The 12695-nt window shown below is 38.2% G+C and overlaps 1 protein-coding gene across 1 annotated transcript in view; it reads left to right on the top strand.

Annotated features, from left to right (window-relative positions):
• The window catches only part of WDR7 (WD repeat domain 7), a 407408-nt gene that overhangs the window by 379251 nt on the left and 15462 nt on the right, over positions 1-12695 (top strand). The window lies entirely within an intron of this gene.

Genomic DNA, 12695 nt, shown 5'->3' with positions numbered 1-12695 from the left:
GTCACTAGCAGGTCATTTTAAAAATTACCACATTGCACATGGAATAGTGAGGAGTGACACAGTAAATATGCAGAACTACAAATAGAAGGATTTCTTATATTTAAAGTTATATTAATTATCGATATTTTAAAAATCAAAACAGTTCTTACGGTTTCACTCTTTTTTAACTTTGCATGTAGAATTTGCCTTTCAGGGAGCCCATTATGACATTGAGTTCTGAGTTTTTCATAGCTGGAACAGGAAGTATGAGTCAGAATTCTCAGTGAATTCTAATTTTCCAAAGATGAAACCCATAAATGGCATTTGTAGTTCTGTATTAACTCGTACTCACACCTTGAGTTGAAGGCCTGTAGTGTATTTAAGGAGTACTCTTAGGTTTCCTGATTGACTTCTTTTGTAATTTAACCTTTGGCAAAGCAGTTATAAGCTCTGACACCTGAACAGTCATAAATTAAAAATCTGTAAGTACAAGTATTTTATAATACCATGTCAGGCATCTTAATGTACAATGCTATATCTAACCACTAATCTCAATTGACTGTTAAATGGAAATGTTTAGCATAAAACTATTATCATATTATAAAAAACCATTTTAAAAAATGATGTCCTTATCATTTCCAAACTATAAAAGCAACTAAATATGTGTTAAATAATGTTTCTTTGTTAATAACCTTCATTTTTTAAAAAAAGCAGAAGCACGCTTTTAGAGAGCATGCATTTACCATATAATATTACTCTTACTATGTAATGTTATAATTTTAATTTTAACATTTAAAGTGATCTGGCAACTATGACTCTCATCTCTGAGCAAGTAAAGCATTTTTATGGAAAAGTAAAATAGTGCCTGGGAGTATGAAATTGTTTATACCAGGAAAAACTGATAAACTTTAAGATTTCAAAGACATGCTAATATGAAATCTGGAAGACTGCAAGCCAGTGACTTATGGTGGTTCTTCTAAGGGATGGCATTTGACGAGTAAGTATACTTGGGTAGGGTTTTCAGTTTTATTATAAGTACCCCAAAAATGGTGGTACTATAGGTAATTTTTAGGTTCCTTTTTTATATTTTCCCTGTGTTTTCAAAGAAAAAAAAATTAAATCGGGCTGTCTAATCTTTTGACTTTCCTGGGCCACATTGGAAGAAGAATTATTTGGTCCACACATAAAATATACTGACACTAATGATAGCTTATGAGCTAAAAACAAAAAATCTCATCTTTTAAGAGAGTTTATGAATTTGTGTTGGGCCACATTCAAAGCCATCCTTGGCCGCATGTTGCCCATAGACCACAGGTTGGACAACTTGATCTAAATAAAATTATGCTTCTACTAAAATTATTTTGCTAATGCAAAGTTCATATATAAAGTCTATTAAGCCTCAGAAGTGTGTCCAAACTACCTTCTCATACACTTATTCCGAAAGGAAAATATTATATCAAATGGAAACCTTCTGGTTGAGTTTTAGATTTTTTTTCTTAAAAGTGAATAAAGTTAGTATGCATAGTATTAAAGAATGCCCTTAATGGCATCTGTAATAAAGCATAGAATGTTATTTTAAGGCACATGCCTGTGGGTCATATGCATGATAGTAATTATGAGCAGATTACTAATGACGTGCATTCTGTGTTATAAACAGCGAGCATCACAGGATTCACATCTGCTTGGAAAGAACCTAAGTTAAAACATCAAAGCAGGTTTTTTTTTTTTTTTTTCGTAAAGATTGTAATTATTTAGATAGCTCGTCAGTGGTAGTGCAACAAGTGGGCTTGTGTTATTGATTTTCACCTGTATTACCACAACATTTTTCATTGACAAATATTAATTGCTTATTAAGTACTAAAGAGTTTGATGGTCTAAATATTGAATTTTGTAATGAATTGGCCTTTTAGTTTTGCTTATCATTAGGCAGTATGATGGCATTAAAGATACAAAGGTTTAAGCCAATATATCTCCCACTTTAAGAACATTAAATACATGTTCCTCTAAAATTTAATTTTAGTGATAGGATATTTAATTCACTTTCCCTTGCGTTCAGGTAAATTACCTTCGGCCAAACTATAGGGAATGCTTATGTAAATATGAATTGTGTGGCTGTAATTAGTGGTAAAGTATCCAGCATTTTTTGCATTGATTATGGTTTATGAATACAGAGAATAATTGAAATTTGTATCAAACCAAATTGGTGATTATGATCACTAATGTAGATTTTTTTAAGTCATTAATTTGGTTGTTTTTTTTTATGGCTGAGAAGAATCTGCACATCTAAGTGAGCAACCAGTACATGTGTGTGTATATATGTTTACAGTACATCCATAAATATATACAAGTTCTAGTTTAATTCCTTTTTGCTATCTTTCCTAACTTTTAATAGTATATTTTCTTTTTATAATTATACTTGGAGAAATCTTAAGTATATTATACATTGGGCTTTCTAAAACATAATTTGTGGATAACTGATGAAATTTAAACAGTTAAAATTAGAGAAATTAGACTGTCAGTTTTGAGTTGGCAAGTATTGGTAGATTAAAATGTTAAATTTAATTCAAATGTTTTTGATTCCAGAAATTTGACTTTTAATAATTGATTTTCTGATCACTGAGTCAGATAATTACTACTTGATAAAGGGTTATCATTTAAAAGTTAAAATACTATCAACCTTCAAAGCAATTTTGTTACTAAGTACGTTACTTTATCACAAAATCCTCCTTTAAAGGTGATTTGTACATTGGGGACCACCTTGAAATATTTAATTTAAAAATAAAATATTAGATAAAATATTGTATTTCAGGTCTACAATGTGTAAAATGAACCCAGGTCTTTCTTTTCTGCCCATCCCTTATGCTGCTAGTGTCTCCTGTCGTTTTTATCCTCATCCTTTTGGTCTTTTCACTCTATCTGCTCTTCATGGATTTTCTCAACCATTTACATTGGATCTTTTAACAAACATTCCTGGAGAAGCTGCTGTGTACCAGGAACAGGGCTGAGTGCAGGGTGTATGCCTTCCACATCTCTCTATGTGCTGATTCCTCCCAAATCTGCCTTTCTTTTCATCAACCTGTTCCTAAGCTCCCAATTCATCTTCCTCACTTTCTAACAGATTTCTATATGCTCAGCCCCTCCACCTGAATTCCCACACTGAGCTCATTATTTCCCCTGACACCTTCCCACCTCTCCCTATCCCCCGCACCCGCCCCAGGGTCTTCTTTCCTTTGTGCCTTCCCTGTCCAGGTCGCAGCAGCACCACCCGCCCCGCTTGCCCTCTCCTTCCTGTCCATGCCCACTTCCTCATTCAGCTCCCCATTTCTCTGCTACGTTTGCTTCCCAACCAGTCCTTCTTCCTTTCTGTTTCTCTCTTCTCCACCCTTTGCAGAATGTTCTTAAAACTAGTCTGATCTGACCATTCTCATATTTTAAAACTACAGAAAACTCTCTTTTGACTATTAAATAAGTCCACATTTCTTGACACCACAAGAAGGCAGCTTATAGCCTAGCCATAGCTGCCTTTCTGCCTCGTTTTCAAGCCTGCCTCTCTCCACCTCTCCTCGCTGCCTGGTGCTCCCCTAGGCAGATTGACACAGGAGTGCTGGCCATTTTCTTGGACCCCTCTGAAGTCTTCACTTGGCACATGTTTGCTTAGACTCATCTCTTGTTCTTCTCACCAACTTCTGGTGGTCCTTTAGAGCTCAGTTCAAATACAACCTTCTCTCTGCACCTTTTTCTGACATCTCCTGCCGCTGCACAGAAACTACTGTCTCCTCGTCTGTGTTTCTGTGACATCTTCTGCACATCTCTATTACGCTGTTGATTGCGCCATACCATAGTCTCTTACTGTCAACCTGTTGGTCTCCCATTCCTAGATTCATGGGCAGAGGTCCTATCTCATCTTTATACTCTGATACCTTGCACAGGACCTAAAACAAAAGCCTCAATAAATTTTCCTAAAACTATTTTAGAAAATATAGTTTTCCTAAAATCATATTTTTTAGGAAAGGTAGGCAAGACAGATAATATTATTTTACAAATAAGCAAATCAGAAAATTTTTCCTATTCATAAAACCAGCAAAGACAAATTTTAATCCACTACGTGAAAGTGGATAGTCTAAGTCAGAGGAGTGACAGGTAATGTCAGTGTTATTTTGCCACAGTAATTACTCTGGGAGATTTGCAAATACAATTGCTATATGAAAAAAATACATATAATATTGCATATTCTATGAATATTATGATTTTAATAGTAAGAAAAATGTTGGATGTTATATCAAAAGTAAAAGGTTAATTTTATCTTTTTGTAACTTGGTATTTCTTTTCTTTAAATTGTATTTTTATTGTATTTTTTATTTTGAACAATACAGTTGTTTTACTATTAAAGTTGTATTGGGAAAAGTAAAAATGTGAAAGGAGCTTTAAGTTAGTAGGTATTCATTCTAGATCAGTCTCTAATAAGTCACCATCAAGGGAATTCATTTTTTTTTTTATTTCAATAGGTGACTACTAAGTCACCATCAAGGGAATTCATTTTTTTTGTTTGTTTGTTTCTATAGGTTTTGGGGGAACAGCTGGTGTTTGGTTACATGACTAAATAACTTGGAATTCCTTAACAAAAGAAATGAACCTTGTAATGCAGAACAACATGAATTAGGTTATGTTCCAGACTAATCTGATTTTCTGTTTTAATAAGTGGAAGAGGCATAATAAACTACATATAAAAGTGTAAAATTTCTAAACCTGTATTGTGTCCTATTGGTACGTTCTATCATTATCCAAAATAAACATGAATCCAAAGGTGTGGTAATGTTGAATTCATATAGGTATGAATTTTAGAATTTTATGTCGTAATTTAACACTTTCAAGTCACTTCTCTTTTTGGAATGGTGAAAATGTTAAACACTTTTGCGACATAATTTTGAAAAATATAAATTCTCTAGCTTTAGTATAACCTACATCAGACAATTTTGTGTCACCAGGCACTATACCTGGCAAAGGAGAGGTGACAAAGGAGAGGGAACACATGGAAGGTCCTGACCTACTGCTCTAACCAAACCATCTTCCATTAACCATAACCCAAATCAAAACCCACGAAAATGCCAAGTCCCATCATGACGGACATTTACTTAGGAATGTGATTGCTGTCCGGCGAGTTAGTGTGTATGGGGTCTGCTGAAGTGCTGCCATGTAAAGGCCTGAAATGTCTAGAGAGGGTGGAGATAATCAAGACCATTCATGCTGCTAAGGAACTCCATGTGGAAGCAGGGATTTATTTTTGTAGCACAGTATAAGAGTTCTAGCATGTGTTCAAATAGTTTTATATTAGAAACACTGAAAAAAACATTTAGCTTTTGGGTTTGCCCGAATCTGAAGAAAACATTTTGTGTGACTTTTTAAGCATATGCAAGTGAAACTTTAATAAATATTTCATGTGAGCAGTGTAAATATTTTATAATTTATTCACTATTCTTTTATTTAAAACTGAACCACATTTATCTAAATTACATTAGTATTCAGCAGTAGAGTATCCATGAATCATCTTTAAGTATGGCTCTGTAATTATATTTTAAATGTTAAATTATATCAAAACGTTATGTTTTCATTTATGTCTTTAGGCTTTTTTAATCATTATTGAGTCTAAAAGTTGTACAGTACAAACATACTGCTGTCATTTTATTAGCCAAAAATTGGTGGTGATCATATAATATATTAATTTGTGATGTTTGTGATTTTTAGCAAACCTAATTTTCAAAGTATGATTCTGTATAATTAATCATTTCAGCATGCAAAGAAAAGACATATCAATTCTCTATAATTTAATTGGATATTCTGTTGTTACTTTATCCTGGAAATATTGGGCCTAATAAATCAGAAGAACAGGGAAGAGCAAGGCTAGTTCCTGATTATCTGCAGCAAGAAAAGGGGAAAGAGGGGCTTAGACATTAACAGGTGAATTAATGTCTAATTGACCGAGAACTTTTCTTTGAATCTGAAAGTTTCCCAGTTAAATCGAAGGGAAAATACTCCTAAAATCAGTACCTATTTTTTAGAGTTTTCTGTATGATGATTACAACGTTTTAAGTTTTAAGTTTGGTAAGCAACAATTGGCTTAAATGTTTATTCTCTATTTTCCATTCATAAAACTTCCTTTTAAAAATAATTTTGAAAATTTATCATGGATCTTAGTGAAAATATAAGCCTCAATACCATAAAAAACTTATTAGGAATGTGAAAATTACAATAATACAATAGTTTTGAGCATGTATTTTGATTCTCACTATTCCTAGATGAGGGTGTTGTGTGTATATATGTGTATATGCACATGCATGTTGATATATAACCCCCCACAGAAGAAATATTGAAAACTATTGCTTGTGTCATAAGGATTGTCAATACGTAGATATTGAAAAGCTTTAATTCATCAATGTCAGCTTGTCCTCGAATGACATATAAGTAACTTTTAGTAACTGAAAATGTGCAGTAAACACTGAAGCTATTTTTAAGGAATAAACAGAGCCTGTTTACTTGAGGCATTATATTTTACAATAAAACTGAAGATAGCTCACTTTATTATATTTATCCTTAAATCTGTTTTCCATTAAGATGTTAAAATATATCAAGTCTACTTGTTTTTCCCTCTAAATATATATTATTTTCAATTAGATGGTGATAGAAAATAATTCATTGAATAGTTTCAATACCTTGGCTTGGAAAATGCCAAAACAGGTTGACTTTATAACATAAAGTTGGCATAATGTGAATAAAAAGTATTGCCTCAGCCCTCCATCAAGAAAAGAAATTATAGAGATAAACAACCTGTTTTCAACTCTCAAATCTCTGTTCAAAATCTGTAGAACTAGACTTAACGTGCTTAGACTATAGGAGATAGTACACCCAATAAGAAAAGTTGAGCTCTTTTCAATACTAGAGAGTTTTAGGATTGCATTTACCATGTACTTCCATTTTGGTCGATATTTTTAGTTTTTATATTTTGGGTCCCAAGTGAGAAAGAAACAGGTTCCTAACTCTAATTATCCTTTCTTTAAAAAGTGCTTGTCTATAGTCCTTGTAGGAAGGTATTGCCTCTTTGGGGTACAAACAAGCTGATAGGAGGGTGAAAGCCTTCAGGCACTGAGGACCAGGGAGGGAGGCTGCTGGTGAGAGAGATGGGGCCACCGTGTCTGTAATCTGGCCTGGGCGTCTGGGGGAATCAACACAGGTACCTTCCTCCTTCTTAGCCAGTGAAGAAGGCCAGGACAACTCTGTTTTAAGAGGTTTAAACTCCTGGAGGTGGGTCAAATAAAAGAGTGTTTCTTCACCCTCACTGTGGCAGTGGGCCAGTGGACCCTGCCTCACCCCACACGGAGGCAAGACTCCCCTGGGAAAATGGGCTTCCTATGTCCCAGGCGGTGCTGTCCTCCCAGCCGTCCTCACAGGGATGGCAGGGCAGGGGAGATTGCCGTGGACCAGGACAGCACCAGGATAGGAAGGGAGGTTGGGCCAATCCAGGGACCTTCCTGTGTATGTGGAAGCCACCTCCATGCCACATGGGGTTGGGAGTCTAGGGGTTCCGTGAGGTCCCCTGAAATTCAGAAGGGTCTGCAAGGTGGGCTGGTTGACTGTTGCCTGTCCAGAACGAGGGGATGGACAGTTCCCCTTGGCAAGCCCCAGCACCACCACAAGCTCTTGCTTCCAAGCAGCCCTGCTGTAGCTGCCTGGGCTGGGGCTGCACCCAGCCTCCAAGCACCACCAGACATCACTCAAGGTCTTTGTTATTTGGTGTGGCAAAGTCACTGATAAGTGTTAGTGTGTAACATATGTAAGACTTTCTCAGCTGTAGGAAAGTCAAGCTACGGAGATGGAAGATCCAGCAGTTTCTTTTACCTGGTATCCTGTGAGGCGGCAGACTCTGGCACCAGACTGCCTGGATTCTCACCCACACAAGTTATCACACCTCCCTGTGCCTCGGTCCCCTCATCTATGAAGTGGGGAATAACATAGCCTGCTTATCTCATTGGGTTGATATGTAAAGATTAAGAAGTTTATGTGAAAGTGTCAGGAACAGCACCTGGCATATCATACATGCTACAAAAGTTTCCCTTTTTAGTATACTTTTTGGATTCTCTATAGCAACAGTCCCCAATCTTTTTGGCAGCAGGGACCAGTTTCGTGGAAGACAAGTTTTCCATGGACCTGAGTGGGATGGATAGTTTTGTGATGAAACTGTTCCTCCTCAGATCATCAGACATTAGTTAGATTCTCATAAGGAGTGCACAACCTAGATTCCTTGCACGCACAGTTCACAATAGGGTTTGCGCACCCATGAGAATCTAATACTGCCACTGATCTGACAGGAGGCAGAGGCTTGCTTACCTGTCACCCACCCTCCTGCTCTGTGGCCTGGTTCCTAATAGGCCACGGGCCAGTACCAGTCCATGATCCAGGGGTTGAGGACTCTTGTTCTGTGGTATAGCATAATAGTGCATGTTTACCTTCCATGTACAATTTTAACATTTATTTCAAGGATGACAACAGCTGTTTTATACTTGACCCTTGCTAAATCCACCTTTTGTTTTAAATGAAAGTATTAAGTTATATGATGCAATTTTATCAAGACCCAATGGTGAGACAGAAACTAACCTCTTTAAGCACCCAGGTGATATGATGTAAGTGTTGAGAATTAGTAAATTGGAGAAGAGAGAAATAGAAGAGAGTTAATGAGCAATAAATGAATGGGAGTACCTGTTTAATGAAAATAAACAGGGTGCAAAATGAGTACTAATGTCTTCTGGAAAGTGGTAGAAGAGGCTTTAGAGCAGGGGCTAATCATCTGGGTTTTTGTCAGCGGATGCCTCTCGAGATGTTTCTGCACCCTCAAGACTCTGTCCATTGGCTGAGGTGCGCACATCTCACTCTCCTAAAAATAACTGGGAGCACTTCAAATGTCAGCCATCTGCATGCCAACAATTGTACAAGTTTTTCCTTTTCAAGGTGATCATCAGCCACAATTGCCATTTTCTGATAAAATAAGCATATGCTGGCCAGGCTGCATAGTGTCATGAGAAACTGTAGTGACATCTGATCTCCTAATACCAGTACTCAGTCTGGTTTGATATTCCACATCTTGGTCGGGTACAGTGGCTCACGCCTATAATCTCAGCACTTTGAGAGGCCAAGGCAGGTGGATCACTTGGGGTCAGGAGTTCGAGACCAGCCTGGCCAACATGGGGAAACCCTGTCTCCACTAAAAATACAAAAATTAGCCAGGCATCATGGCACGCATCTGTAATCCCAGCTATTTGGAAGGTTGAGGCAGGAGAATCACTTGAACCTTGGAAGTGGAGGTCGCAGTGAGCCGAGATTGTGCCATTGCACTCTGCATTCCAGCCTGGGTGACAGAGTAAGACTCCATGGAAGGAAGGAAGGAAGGAAGGAAGGGAGGGAGGGAGGGGGGCAGGGAGGCGAGGCGAAGGAAGGAAGGAAGGAAGGAAGGAAGAAGGAAAGGAAGGGAAGGCAGGAGGAAGGAAGGAAGGAAGGAAGGGAGGAAGGAAGGAGGAGGAAGGAAGCGAAGGAAAGAAAGAAGGAAAGAAAGAAAGAAAAGAAAGGAGAAGGGGGAGGGAAGGGAGGCAAAAAAAGAAATTCCATATCTTGAGGCCAGGTGCTCACACCTGTAGTCCCAGCACTTTGGGAGGCTGAGGCAGGTGGATCACCTGAGGTCAGGAGTTCGAGAGCAGCCTGACCAACATGGAGAAACCCCATCTCTACTAAAAATACAAAAAATTAGCCAGGTGGTTGGTAGGTGCCTGTAATCCCAGCTACTCAGGAGGCTGAGGGAGAAGAATTGCTTGAACCTGGGAGGCGAAGGTTGCAGTGAGCCGAGACCATGCCACTCCGCTCAGCCTGGGCAACAAGAGTGAAACCCTGTCTCAAAAAAAAAAATAAATAAATAAAGAAACTCCACATCATGAGATGTCGTTGAATAAGGTGACCTCTAAGATACCATCCAACTCTAAGATGTCTTGATTGGAAAGCTTGGAGAGAGTTTAAGGAAAAGCCACTGAAATTATTAAGAAGTTGAGAAATAAGACCCAAAAGGAAAGGTTATAGTTACTGGGATTTTTTTTTAATCCCAAAACAAAATTAAGTAAAAGAGGGGGCAGATAGCTGCAACAGCCCTCGAGCCTTTAAAAGGCTGTCACACTAAGATTGGTCACCAGCTGTTCTCCATCTCTACTGAGGCCAGGACCAGAGGAAGCAAGCTTCAACTGCAGTGTTTTGGATTTTGATATAAGGAAAAATCTCCTGAAAGCACACATTGTTAAACACTGAAAAGGGTCCTCAGGGGAGATTTGGGAATCTTTCTCTGGAGCTATTTGAAAACAGAATAGATTTTCATCTGTCTGACCTGCTTCACCATAGCCCTGGTCCACACACAGGACAGAATGGGTGACTTCAGTGTTCTTGGCAGCACCATGTGGTCTTAAGAGCCTATGCACAAAGAGACTTCAGAAGGCTTAGTTCATTGTGATAATTAAATTGGACTTGAGCCTTCTAGTTGGCCATAGATGAGATTATCTATTTTTTAATGGTGTTATTATCTGCCTAAATTATTTGTTGAATCTATAATTTGTTTCCTTGAGTAGATGAACCTTAAATATCTAATAAAATTTTCAGAAATTGATTGCTTGGGAGAAAAGAAGGGGGGATTTTTTTTCCTTGAACATAATTAATTCTTAACTTTTGAACTCTTTTGAAATGGCTTTTTTTTGATGAGCCTTTCCCTTGCCTAACAGAGCTGTCAGTCAGAGCGATGTCTTTGTCTTCTCTCTGCCTTGAGCAGTTACCTCCCTGCCAGCCAGCCATGAAATCTACAGGCTCCCGTATTGGGATGTCAGAAAGACATGCAAATCAGAGCCTGGTTCCCCCCGCTTAGCTGCCGTTTTCTGACTTCAGCTGCTATTAATATGTGAGAGATACCAAACATACAATGAGTGCTGCAAGCACCCACTGCACCTCACCTGGCATTGCCGGGTATCATTAAGTGGGAGCAGCACTGGGAAGATGTAGGTATTTGCAGGTCTTTGGTATTGCCTCTCCTTTTCAGAGTTCTTCCTCACTGCTGGGGCACTGACTGCCTTGAATTTCTGGCCTGTCTCACCTATTTTCTGCCTCCCTACACACACAGACACTTCATTCAGGCTCACCCTAAAGTCAGGGCATCTGCCATGCTTGTACCTCATGAAAACAAGCTTGTCCTGTTTGCCCTCTGCCAGAGCACATTCTAGGGAAAATGCGTCAGGTGAAGGCATAATTGTGTTTTTCGAGATTTCAGAGGCCATGTGCAGCCAACTGGGGAGGACATATTTCAGCTCAGCAGACCTTTCAAGCACCCCTCAAATTGCAACTGCCTGACTTAATCTAAAGTCAGCCACGCTGCTTCCTGAGAAGCCCACAGCCACACGGGCCGCTTCTCTCTCAGCCCCTCAAGACCCTGGGGGCCGTCAAGGTTCAGTCCACGCTCCTGCATTTTTCCAGTTTATGTTAGTAAACGTTATACAAAATACATGGGTCAGTACTTTATGAATCTTTCCCTTGTGCTGGCATTCACGATGGGGAAATCTTACCTACTTTTGGAAATCGTGTTTTCATAATTTATGTTAAAATTAAGAAAATGGTTTAGGTAGGATTTTGTGTTCCCCTTTAAAGAAAAAAATGATGAGACCTACAAATAAATATAAGATGTTCTCTTTCGTTTTATTCGACCTCCAAATGGGTTGGTTTCAAGTCCCAAACTTGTCATTTGGAAGCTGACAGATCATGTGAAGAGCAGTTTTAAAGAGAATATTCTAGAAAGTCATGGCTTTTGTTGACACCAAATCATTTCAGAAATTCTCATTTCTGTTTCCTTCTCTGTGCAACTGGGTTAATTATATTTCTTTGCAGAGCACATTGAAAATGTATGTTAAAAACTGTTGGGTGCATTAAGTATTGTTCATTATTCTGCTTCTCAGTTCCTTTTCTTTAATGAGAAAATGGGGTGGGGGTGTTTAACAGTTCAACACTCTATCTATCTCCTGCTAGGAATAATTGTTTGATTTTTTTTAATTGTTCGTAGCACTTCCTGAATTTGATTAATTTCTTTGTATTCCATTTCTGTCTTTTCAAGACAGCAATTTCTTTTTTTTTTTTATGTTTTCTTTTATTTTTTTATTGTATATGCCTGTTGTTTATTGTTTTGTTTTGTTTTGTTTTGTTTATTATACTTTAAGTTCTAGGGTACATGTGCATAACGTGCAGGTTTGTTACATATGTATACTTGTGCCATGTTGGTGTGCTGCACCCATCAACTCATCAGAACCCATCAGGTCATCATTTATATCATGTATAACTCCCCAGTGCAATTCCTCCCCCCTCCCCCCTCACCATGATAGGCCCCAATGTGTGATGTTCCCCTTCCCGAGTCCAAGTTTCCTCATTGTTCAGTTCCCACCTATAAGTGAGAACATGTGGTGTTTGGTTTTCTCTTCTTGTGATAGTTTGCTAAGAATGATGGTTTCCAGCTGCATCCGTGTCCCTACAAAGGACGCAAACTCATCCTTTTTTATGGCTGCATAGTATTCCATGGTGTATATGTGCCACATTTTCTTAATCCAGTCTGTCACAGATGGACATTTGGGTTGATTCCAAGTCTTTGCTATTGTGAATAGTGC

The sequence above is a fragment of the Rhinopithecus bieti genome, unplaced genomic scaffold (genome assembly GCF_001698545.2).
Source record: "Rhinopithecus bieti isolate Rb0 unplaced genomic scaffold, ASM169854v2 scaffold_17861, whole genome shotgun sequence".
NCBI classification, from domain to species: domain Eukaryota; kingdom Metazoa; phylum Chordata; class Mammalia; order Primates; family Cercopithecidae; genus Rhinopithecus; species Rhinopithecus bieti.
This window is presented reverse-complemented; position numbering and strand designations above follow the sequence as displayed.